This window comes from Lissotriton vulgaris, chromosome 2_1 (genome assembly GCF_964263255.1).
Source record: "Lissotriton vulgaris chromosome 2_1, aLisVul1.2, whole genome shotgun sequence".
Classification (NCBI taxonomy): Eukaryota; Metazoa; Chordata; class Amphibia; order Caudata; family Salamandridae; genus Lissotriton; species Lissotriton vulgaris.
This window is the reverse complement of record NC_141687.1, coordinates 1,884,082,492-1,884,095,756: the sequence shown is the minus strand read 5'-3', so window position 1 is coordinate 1,884,095,756 and position 13,265 is coordinate 1,884,082,492.

The window sequence follows — 13,265 nt, the reverse complement described above, 5'->3', positions numbered from 1 at the left end:
GCTGTCCTCAAGTGAGGAGTAGCATTGCATTTCCCAGCTTGATATCCGGAAATGTTTTCTGTGTAGTATACAACATAAACAAAGGCAATCCGCTGCCTAGACTGCCTCTTATCGTTTTCCTTATCAATCTGAGCAACAGTTGTATAGGTTATATTCTCTAGTACTCAGGACCCGTTCTACAGCTAGACTTAGCAGCCACTTAGAACATCATCTGTAGGTGACATTCAGACTACAGGCAAAGGGGTTACATACAGACGACACAAGGGGAGTAAAATCTAACATAATTTACAGCAACAAAAAAATCTTCCACTGTGCATGCTAACAGTCATTCAGCCAACTCCACTTTCAGAAAGAAGAGCATCATAATTTCTACCAATACTGTTATGTGACTGGTTCTGCATGCATTTCATACAATATGTTCTGTGGAAGTGATATTTCGTCCATCAGTCATATGAGAAACTATGACACAATTATAATTACTTCTGTATTGACGAACATTTTTTACATTTTGAATTTTTTATAATTGCTGAATTGCCTGCCTAGCCATGTCACAGCAGTTGCACTATTACTTGCAAGTTGTAACAGTTAGGAGAACATTTTAAGGTGCAACAGTTTTGTGCACATTTTAGCGCCCAAAACTTACCATTGGCTGACTTGTACATCACTCTAAGGGGCATATTATCAAGACTGGGCGATAAAATTATTGCCGCTTTATCGGCAGGAAACTGCCGATAAAGGGGCGATAATGGGCTTGATAATATGCTTTATGGAATTCCAATCGAAGCTCATGTTAGGTGTCCTTCACATTTAACATGAGCTTCGATTGGAATTCCATAGAGCATATTATCAAGCCCATTATCGCCAGTCTCCTGCCGATAAAGCGGAGATAATTTTATCGCCCAGGCTTGATAATATGCCCCCTATTTACTTGATTTTTAATGTTCAGCGACTGCCCGCTTCCTTCTGGGCTTTGCCGTTCTATCCCTGCAGTGGCGCATAGACCAACTACAGTTTCCTGTATATGGCCAGTGTCCTTCCACTGACCACATACTTCCTGATGTACTTCTAATTTACCTTTAGACATGCACTCCCTAAGAGTGCATCTGTCTGCACTCTGTCCGCCCTCCCTCCCTCCGCCGTCCATGCTTTTCCTAACTTCCTCCACCTTCATCTATTTATGATCTTACCCAAATCTCACTCCCCCGCCTTCCTCATGGTGCTTGCTCCCTCCCCCACTAATTATTTTCTTTGTATCCTCCTGCCTTATTCTTTATTTTCCACCAACTGCCTCCCCACCTTCCTTGTGTTTCTTGCCCGTCCCGTCCTACTTCCCCCTCCCGCTGTCCATCCCCCAAGCCCCTTCTGGCCCTCCTGTCCACCACTAACAAAAGAAATTGCAAAGCCAAATCACTCTGACAGTGATAAAAGGCAAGTCATCGCTGGCCGTGCCATAGCGCTTTGTTTTTATTTACTTTAGGCAGTGTTACACAGCAGCCTGTGCTGCTGTGCAACATGTCTAATGACAATTGGTCTTGCATAGGTGAAACCTATTAGCTTTGGCAATGCTTGTTACTGCTTGCCTTAAGCAGTAAATAACTGTCCAACAGCAATAAATATTCCCTGGAGGAATGCTACCACTTAGTTTGATGATGTGCCATACCTCATGAGGGGACAGGTATGCAGGGTCCCGTTTTCCCATTCAGAATGCCCCCAGTTAATGCTAGAGCAGGCCTTCAGCCAGTTTCTGAAAAGCTGTGCAGTGGTTCATGCAAGATTGATACAGGGATCAATAAATATATTTCCATGAAGGCCTCATACTTGTTTGCCCAGACGTGGGTCCCGGACTCACTGTGCCACTGGATTCAAGCTAGACTGGCTGATGTGGGGAGATGCCCCAAAACCGGTTCCAGGATGTTTGTTTCTGGTCCAGGGAGGACCTGGCTTGGCAGTTTGGGCTGGACTGTTCCAATGAGGAACAGGGTCAAGACTGATTTGCATATGACTGGATCTAAACTGGGGTAGAATGGTGAGCAAAAGAACAATGGATTTAACCAGGATCTCTGGACTGGGGGTGAATGTTTGATTTGCTCTGCATTCTGTCCATCATCTGTGTGTCTTTTGCTCATACTTGTATTACCAGCCTTGGGCAATGAGTCACAAGACCATGCCTGCTCCATGAAGAATCACATGGCGGGCAAGATCATGATAACACATGTTTGGCCTCTTTGTCAAGCATTGTACATTTTGGGATGTGGCCACAGCAGCAATGGAGTCAGACAATTGGAGCTGAGTTCCAGTGCTGTTGGCCCACTGGTGCATGGATCCTGAGGCCTACACTGGTTGGGGAGTTGATCCCTTTCAGACCAAGAGGGGAAATCGGAGGTTGGAGGTGGACTGGGGTCCACCACACTGTTCGTTGCACCCGTGGTCAGCATGGGCCTGCAGATGCAGAAGCATAAGCCATATGGAGGAGACTGTGGGGCCATGAGGGCCTGAAAGAGTGCCGTGGAAGGTATTGCAGCCAGCCCCTGAGACTGCTCGAGGAGCCTGATTACGGTGGGGGCCTTGTATGGTGTAGCAGCCCCACGGAGCTTGGAGGAGCGGCAGTCCCAGGTGTACCATAGTGCGTAGTGGCAGCCAATCTGCACATTTGTGAGTGGCAGCCCCCTCATCCGATTGCATTTTACTGGTGCTCTACAGGCCCCTGAGGACTTGGCCCCTGTGGCAACGTGAGGGGTACTGGAGAAGGCGCATGCAGGCCCTGACTCTATGGGACAAAGGAAAGGATGGCCCTCCTTCCCATCTAGTTGATCCAGGTCTGAATGTTGGAGGCACCACGTGCCAGTGAGGACAAGAGGATCCTGGTCTCTTGCTGTGGTGAAGCCCCACCCCCCACCCCTACGACAATGGCGGCATAACTTGGTGATTCCTGGATTCATCCTTCTGGGCAGTGGCACCCAACCCAACCCACTCCCCCAGAGGTGGAAACTTTAGGGACTGTTTTGGGACTGAGGAGCATATGGGCCGGTGTGATCGAGATGCTTGGCCCACTTAATATCACAATGGTCTGCAACAAATAATGGGTTCCGGCCAAGATGGTGGCAGCCCCCTGCAGACAGCACTGCGGCGAGGGGGACAGAATTGGACTTGGAGGTCCATACTGCCATAATTCTGGTAGCTATTTAGAACACCAAGGACATCCTGGAGAAGAAGATTGAAACCATGGTGGTAGATTTAGGTCTACTATGGGCAGATCATAAAATGCACTGATATAGCGGGATTCACATTAGTGCAACTAGGCCCAATAGTGACGGACCATGGTGTTCAGCTGTTCAAACTGCAAAAGGATGAAGATTTTTTCTCAGCTAAGTTGGAGGATGCTGAGGGCACTCTTGCTGCTACAATATTTGCTTTGTGGTGGTGCCCAAGTGTGAGGCGGGGCAAAGTGTTGAATTGTTTGTTCCACAGTGGTTGGCATTCACAATACTGAAGGGTGAGATCTCAAGCCTAATTATGGTGAAATGGGTGTACGGGGTACCTGGTAAACCCCAGACGATGGCAGCATGCCCCAGAACCATTGTTGCCCACCTACTGAACTTTAGAGCTAGAGACAACATTCTGGAGTCTGCATGCTCACATGGACCCTAAACAATCAACGATCAACCGGTCAACATCTATCCAAATTAAATGACTGTGGTGCAGTGCTAGCGAGAAACCTATCTAGTCGTGTAGCTGCACCTGCACCTTCTCAACCTTAAGTATGCCCTGCTGTTCCCGGCTTGGCCTCTAATTTTGACCACACCTGGATCTCATTTTTTGACACCGCTGACAATGATGTTTTGGACTGGTTGGAAAAACAGGACCACCTACTTTCTGCAGCTCAGGATGTGGTCTGCTCCTCCGAGTGGCAACCAAAGGGGCATAGGAGCCATCCACGCCGAATTTCCAAGGCGACTTCCACCAAGGTCACAGCGCAACAGGAAAGGGGCAAAGTTGTTGCGCACTGCAAGGAGGTTCTACTATGCCCAGGCAAATGTACTGGGAACTAATGGATAGAGACTTCGGACACTGATATATTAATCTCTGGGGAGGACACGGAGGAGCCATCCCTTCTGGTGGTTACACCTATGACTGCATATGAGGTCGTGTAATGATGGGGACTTGTGGGTAGGATTCAGCAGGTCCTATCCAGGCATGGAGGGGCTGCACAAATTGGTCTGACTGCTGATGAGCAGCTATGGCTCGTGCCAGCAGGGCTTGACCTCCCCCATTGGGCCACGTTTAGTTGGACAATTTGAACGGATGATAATGTATGATTCATGTTGAGGTGAGCAACAGGCATCTCAGGCACTGGGGAAGCAGGTAGGTGTACATTCACAGCACAAGATGGCAGAGAGGGAGGAGTGGGATGGGGAGGTTTTGTGGGCTGCAGAAGGGTGTAGAAACAATGAAGTGTTGAGGTGTGCGGTTCTTGATAAGAGGCACCTGGATAACTCCCGCATAAGTCACAGACTTGAACTGAGTCACTTCCCAAAAAACGATATCATGGAATGTTAAGTGGTCTAGGCAGTAAGCTGAAAGAAGGGGTTGTTATGAAGTATCTGGCATGATACTCCCCAGACCTTAAACTATTGCAAAAGACCTATTTTGGCCCTTATTTATGAAGAGTTTGCACTTCCAATGCATCCAAAATTTGGATGCATTGGCTGTATAAACATTACTCTCTATTTATAATCTGATGTATCCGTGAGTATGCGTCACTTTTCCTACCCCTGTATCAAGAAGAAACTGTGTTGAAATGGGCTGCGTCACATGAATAAAAAAATATGCATGGTAGGCATTCCGTCATAAATTCCTCTGTAAAAGTGATGCTTGGATATTTATGACATTTCACAAAATCGCTGCACCTGCGAAACACACATATAGGAAATGATGCATCCAGATAGATATAGAAATAGAGGAGCTAATTCACAAGCCCCTTGTGCTGCTGGTACCACACTTTATTATATGGGAAACAATGTTGCCCCAGTGGTGCAAGGTGCCTGTAAATAAGCCCCAGAAGGTGGACAGGACAGTTCTGCAACTAGACCTACAGCATGGAGGTATACATTTTGAGGCTAGGAGCAAGACGGAGATGACCACCACAATGCACTCCACAACAATTACCCCCTCAAAGGCAATGCATGAGAAAGAAGCACATATTTTGCCAAAGGAGCACTCTGACACACCTCAGGGAGAAGGAGGTCTTCACTGTTTATCACCGGAAGAAGCAGTCAATGGTAGAACTGCTACACCTGATTGTTTCAAGGCTAGAGGTCACAGAAAACAGGCTTATTAACACACCTCCACAGGCTAAGCTCATGGCGGTGTTATGTAGGCTGGTGCTAGGTTCCTTCCAGACAACAGTTGCCAAACTGGCTGGATTATCTCAGCCATCCTTCTCCTCATTCCTTCCCACTGTCCTGGACACAATCATCCAGCTGACAACCCACAACCTCATTTTCCCCAACACCCACGAACTGCAGATGGAGATAATACAAGATTTTTATGATATAGCTGGGTTACCACATATGATGGGTGCCGTGAACTGCACACATGTGAAATTTGTACCACCTGCAGCCACATCACACATGTATAGAACCAGAAGCACACTCACTCTATAAATGTACAGGCCATTAGGGACTCTCCACCAACGTGCTGGGCAACTACCCTGGCGGTTTGCATGATGTTATTATATTCCAGCACTGTATCATCAATGACCTCTTCAAGAATGGTCAATATAGCAATGGCCTACACGTGGGTAAGCTAAACAGTAATACCTAGCACAACCCTTAACATGTATGAATGGATCACATAATACCCATGATAGTGTCTGTTGGGCCAGATAGCAACTGAAGTAAGAGGGGTGTGGTATTCATATGCATTATGTATCATGGTACATATGTCAGGTAAACCAACTAAATGTCAATGTTAAGACACATAACGGCACCATTGTGTAATTACTATTGGGGAAGGGTATAGAGCAATGCATGGTTTGGACAAATGTGGAGTTTCATCTATGTGTGTAAGTAATAATATCCAGGGGGATGTGTGTGTGCCAACATGTAACTTCCATGGTCAACAGGCGTGTCATGTATCGCAACACACACATTTGTTTCTATTCATGGACATATGCATGTGTCTTTGGGACACACGTGTTCCATGTCATCAGATACCTATGGCGGCAGCCCCATGGTGGCTATCCAAGTATCTAGCATATCCTGCTGGTTGTATATTGTTGTGTGAGCACATACCATGCATTGCATACAAGGTACTCTAATTAGACATCTGAGCAAAATGTAAGATTCACATCACAGTCATGACAGAGATGTGTATGATCTACCAGCTCATGCTCATCATTTACCATAACACAATAATGGATGAGAAACAGGCCAATGTATCAACAACTGAATGCCTGACACATAGGGGCTTATCAACAAGCTCCATGCACCGCTGGTGTGTTACTTTTTCACATGGAAAAAGTGATGTACCAGCAGTGTAAGGGGCCTGAACATTTGCACCACGATATGTTAACAAAGTAAAAGATATGTCTGATATTGTAACAACTCATAAGACATATGGCCTGCCTTGTATCAGTAACTGTTTTCAAAGAATTGACAGTTGTACTTTTAGTCCATTTTTTAATGCTGACCATGGATATGGGATCCAGTTGTGGGCCATGGCGCCCTTTGCACGCCCTCAGGCGGCTTCAGAAATGGCCTATCACCAAGCTTTGTACAGGACACGCAACATCGTTGAAAGGACCTTTGGCCTGATGAAGGCCAGGTACAGGTACCTTGACATTTCAGGAGGACAATAGCTATACTCCCCACAAACAGTATGCAAAATGAAATTGGTATGTGCAATACTGCAGAACATATGTGGGTAGACAAATGTACCCTGGGATGATGAGATCCAATTTCCTGACCAGATGGAGGAGAATGAGGAGGAAGGTACCCAGACTCCACACAATCCAAACACAGCAGCAGCCATTCACAGACATGCACACATTGTGCAATATTTTTTTACATGAAACATGTTTGTCACTTTGCATCATACAACATAAATGGAGTTTCCAACATCTCACTAAATGTCAAAAACCAGTACTTGACTGTGCATTCATTACATGTTATCTGGAATATCTAAAATTGCTGACATTCCGTCAACTAGGATTATCCCTCAGAAATATGCACTCATGTATAAGGCCAGGCATAAGCCACCATCAGCTTGAAACTATGCACTGTCCGTTGTCAAGTTTAACAAGTCACTTGTGTCATTATATATAACATAGGTTTTTTACAAAGACAGTACATATGAGAAGGTGACACCATAGTATGAAAGGTCATGCTACAGTTGGAAAGTTAACAAGAATATTTGAAAGGTTACAACTCTATTGAAAATTGTAATATTCCAATGTAAAGTAATAAAGGAACAGGGACATAGGTGAATTTAAAACAATGCAATTAAATAAAAGTTGACCCACGGTATCCAACATCAAAATTCAACCATGAAAAACATAGCATCTACAAAAAAATGACGTTTGTGCATATAACGTCAAAATTAGGCCATTGCACAATCAGGGTTCAGTGGAAATTGACGGCTGAACTTGAAATGTCAACATTCTGCTGCGGTAAAATCAGGTGGCATGATCAACAGGGACATAGGTGAACTTAAAACAACGCAATGGATTCAACCATGACAAACATGGCAACAGAGACATTGGTGAGATAAAAATGACTCAAAGTCAATTATGTAGTTCATAATCTGTGTGTTCTTTGTGAAAGGTTACAGCAAAAAATGATGCATTCAGACAAAATGTGGCACTTGAGACAAAATAATGACAGCTGGTAAACACACATCCGTGGCCCTGTGTGAAAGACAACGCTTTGTCCAATGTGTAACTTCAGATTCATGTTATAGCTAAGTGATGCGTCAGAAAATTGTGTTGCAATAAAGAAAAATGACGCATACATCAAAAAAGTGTCATATCCACACAGGATATGATATCATGGTCCTGCCATGCTGCAAACCAGGAAGTAGCAAGTTCCTTTAACTTTCTCTTTCACTGTCTTTTTGTGTGTGCTTGGTGTAGGAGGTTATAGTTGCTGGCTGGAGATTTTGGTTTTTTTTGCCGGTTGTTTTTTTGTCTGTGCATTGTCTATCCTGTTCCTATTTTGTGAAATGTGGTGTTTTGTTATATATATTGTTAAGTTTTGTGTCATTTCTTAAGGGATGTCAATCTATATAGGGGTATTTGGTCTTAGTTTTAGTGGGAAGGGTTAGGGTTTAACTTAGTTGGTTTAATGAGGGTGTCTTTTGTGATTTTTGGGAGATGCCTGACTGAGCAGGAGTTCGGGGGGCCTACTATCGCTCATTGTTCACTACCTGCCCACCATGATTGGAAATGGAGGCAGGGTATTACGGGGATACCAAACACTGGAGAAGCAGTAAATTTGGGAGAAGGTGCGGAACCGAATGAAACGTGTATTTGGTGTTGATAGGAACCTGTGCCAACACAAACATCGGTGAACTGATATAGTCAACCGAGAGCAGGATCTCCTGGACCATCTGCTCCTTAAAGTTTCTGGAATTGTTGGTAAGTTCCCTCATACAATTATTTTTTGGATGTTTCCTGTTGCTAAAATAAGATGTTGATTAATTTATTTATTTTTAATGGCATATAGGGGGATGTTTGAGTATGATATCATAACATCCAAAATCATATATAGCAAAAAATCTTGATACCAGGCCCATGGCACCAAGGGAATCATAATGTTAGAAATCCAAACCATGCAGTGAGGGGAGGCCCACATATATGAGGTGGACACATCCAGCACTGCACAGGCAGTTCTGTTCAACTACCTGGTAGGACAGAAATTAACCAAAAAGATTTTTTATACACCCCAGAAATTATACAAGGGAGACCACTTAGAAGAGCACATGCTAGCGGTTGCAAAGGGTGTCTGTGCCCCCCCCACCCATCAGTCCAAAATATGTCATTATCAAATATCCACATCCTCATACCTTGATGAGACTGTATGTTCCAATATTGAAAAATGTCATTATACAGTGCAACAGTCGTATGTAAGAAGTTAAGTGAATGAGACAAACATGCATTGGTATAGACCAAAAACATTTTCTTAGGCAATGAGAACGCATGTATCTAGGAAGGCTCTTGAACTGTCATGCTCAGCAGAGTGAGGTCATTTTGGGCCTTATTTACAAGGACATGGTGACACAGGGACATATATTCCTTAGGTGCACTGGCATTGCAATGGGCTTGCACATATTGACATGGCCACATAAAGTCTGCCTGCACGACTTCTCAAGGCCTTGTGAATATGGTTCTTCCTACATGCATTATCTTGCGTCACAGGGCTGTTCCATTGTTGTTGTTTTTTAGTTTTCCCATGCAAGATTCATGGAATCAGATTCATCCCCAGATTTTCAAACTGTTGTAAGCCAAGTAACCTCATATGATTCCTATGCCTCCCCAGGGGAGCAGAACAGTGGACCAGCAGTGAGAAATATGTCATTAACCACTAGTATAGTTCTCTTACAATGTGTGCTGCCTCATATAGCACATGTTAGAAGAGGAAAATGCCATCTATGACTTTTCTTGTGCAGGAAGATACTCCTATCATGCACTAACACCGTCACCTGTGTAACACAAACATCCTTGCACCACGGCACAATGCTGTCTGTGTTGGGGCACAGCAGCTGGCTGTGCACTGTTTTAGAGATAAAGGACAGGAATGAGTCAAAACTTGTGGATATGTGAATTACATGCCCATTTATGAGGGGTACCACAGCACAGCATGAAGGCTTGCTGTGCTGATGGGCTGGCAAATATTGAACATTAGACTCTATATTGTAGATTGCACATTGCTACCCAAATCATGCTGGATACTAAAATGTTGCAGCATTGGCTGTACTAGTCATTTTACATCACTCAGTGACTCTTATATGTGATGTTCCGGAATCTAAATCATTTTAATGCAAGATGACATTCATATGTCCCTCATGTTTTCATCACAAGTGTTCTTTGTGCTACGAGCTCTAAGTACACAAAGTGTCAGTGCATATGTGTACACCAGGGGTCATATTTACAAGCTCCTATTGCCACTGGGACGTCATGTTTAATGAGGTTCCTGTGGTGATAGTGGCTTTTCCTAATTTACAAGGTAGCGTTAAGCCAATTAGTGTGGCTTAATGCTGCCTTTTAAATAAGGCCCCCTTTCACGCAACACTTAGGGCTAATTTACAGTCCTGTTGAGCCGCAGGTGTGTCACATGTAATATGCTACAAAGTGATGAATCAGCAGCGCAAGGCACTTGTAAATAAGCCCCCTAGTGTGAAAGGGGTGGGCAATTTGTTTTATAGTGGTGGTTCTGCAACAACACCCATTTTTTTGGACCCTGCCCCATAGTCAGAAATGTGGCGTAAATAGGAGGCAGTGGCACTACAAAGAGCAGAGAAAACCTGGTCTTAATAATGGAAAGCAAAGAGAACTGCTTATGGTTACCTTGTTTTTGCTGTTTCTGTGTGTGCAGCTTTGTGCAACACATATTGAATCATCAGAACTTCATGATTGATTGATGTTTATGTGCATGAACTGGCACCTTTGTACACATAAACAATCAATACCACAATGCAGGCGCCCGTGCTCTATGGTGCAAGGGTACCTGCGTTGGTGCCAGGCAGCATAATTTAGCACCAGCGCTAGACAAAATGCAGGTACAGGTGCGTCATATCTTTTGAAATATGGTGCATCCCTGCAAATTAGGAATGGCGGAGCATGGTGTTAGTGTTTTCTGCTTAATGCCACACTCTGCCTTTCCCTTGTGAAGATCCCCCTAAGTCATGTGCTCAATATGTAAATGTTCAACATTCACAGAACTATGTGCCATCATTTTGTCTTGTAGGTGTACCACAAGCACACACACAGGGAGATGTGGAGACCTTCAGAGATCCTAATGCCACATGTGAGTGTCACCTCATTGTAACTAACAAGTATTCTGATGGAATTTTTCTGCATACATGCTTTGCTTAGTGATATGCCAAAAGCATCAGCATTTTAGTTAGTACAGTTGCAACTCACATGCACATGGATGACTTAAGCAGGCCCTAGTCCAAAGTGCTCATGGCTGACTGCATTTTGCTATACTTCATGATTATGAAATCATTCATACACACATGATGTATAACCCTTGAGATGCTGTGCTAATGCAGTGTCAGCTATGGTATAGGTAATTATGTTAGATATACCATCACCTGCCCCAAATTTCTTTTGGCCTCACTTATGAGGGCCCTTACTGCATATGTGTGCATCCAGAAAGTTACTTATTTGGACATTCCAGTGGGGCAATGCTTAGTGGCATATTTTAGAAGGACACCTAAAGCCACTTTATTTTGCTTTTCTTTATCATGTAAGTATGTGCCCTCTTCACGCATGACCCTGTGTGAAAGGGGAGATCCATGTATGTTGCTGGGGTTGTTTCAATGCAACACCCTTAGAATCAGAAGCATTCCCAGATTTTCAAAAAATGTGTGCAAGGGTGCCTGTGTTGGTGGATGGCCAACTTTGTGTGCAGATCAGGGGAATAGGACAGGAATGTGCCATATCTCATAGATACATCAAATTCCTGTACTCATGTATTTCTACAGTGCAGCACATCTGGATTTCTTGTGCCCAAAACACATAAATGAGGAACTATATGACAAAATATTCAAAGTGTATGTGATACCTATTTGGGCTAACCATTGCCAAAATGTCATATAAAAATAGGTAAACATGATATGGATGATGTAGCCTGTTACCTACAAGACACAGTATGTGGGCCAAAGTCATTCATTGGTCTGGACACATGTTAATTTGTGTGTGTCACACATGCCCCACAGCAAATTACAGACATACTACCGCAGATCAGATGTAGACAGCTGCTAAAAGCACATGTGAACTAGATGAGTTGTCATATTGAGTATACACATCATTACAACAACACAGATTACAATACCTTGCATCTAGTCTATTACCATTTGCTTCAGTTTAACTGATTCTAAGCATGTCAGGCAATCATGTCACTCACTCAGCATATTGTATGTCCATCCCGACAAATTGCTGTAGTACTGCATATTTCCAAAGTGGGGACAGCAATGAACTTGACTAAGCATGTGTGCAGCTTCAAGGTCACTATACTAAATGCCATCCTTGTTTAGATGCATCATATGTAATAATTATGTAGCATAGATGATCCCTCTATTCTCCCGTAGGGATCGAAACGCCGCTGACAATATATACACAATATGCTTGTAAATACACTGTATGCACTCTTCTGCAATGGTGTACGCTCGTTATATAAGTCTGCTATATTGTATGGTTTCGCAGACCCGTCTTCCTTGCTTGAACCTTTTCTTACATGTTGTTTGTTTAAATGTGGCAGTAGGACGCAGGTTGTGTTCCACTTGAATTTTCTGTAATAACTTGCTTCTAATTTGCTTACTGAATGTTAAATTCTGTCCGGCTGAACAAAGAATATAGAATCTATTTAGTGTATATTTACTACACACTTGATCTGGAACTGGAACTGTCTAGGGACCTCTGTCTTTAGAAATCATATATGTACCCAAGGTCAATGACCAATTGCTAAATTGGGTTTCCCTTGTTTTTTGAAACCGCATAGTTGCCATGTAGCATCTAAGCTGACATCAACAGTGGCATAGACACATATCCTACTTTGTCTCATTGTGACCATACATTCATTTTATTTGTCAGTCGGTTAGTTGTGGTCACCCCTTGGTCTAGGTTGCTCATAAGACGTCACAGTTGTCATACTGCAAAATGATTACCAGCTCATCACTCAGAGTCTTGTACAATGTTGACATCTGAGATGTACCAACAGAGGAGAGATAGGCAATATAGCATGCTGTAACTAAGGAACTAGGTTTTAGCTTCATTGAAAACATGCAAGGCCTCATTTATGATGTTTAGGCGCAGGGTAGCACCACATGGAATCTTACTTTGCATCCCTGCATCAAATCAACAGAGCAGGAATGCATCGTACCTATGAGATACTGTGTATGACTGTCCTTTTCCCCTGCTCCACCACACACTTTACTATCCTGCACCAACACAGGCATCCTTGCACCATGGTGCTAGGATGTCCGTGTTGACCCATGGCTACTGTGTGCACACCGGTGCTGGGGAGAAATGCAGGAACGCACAG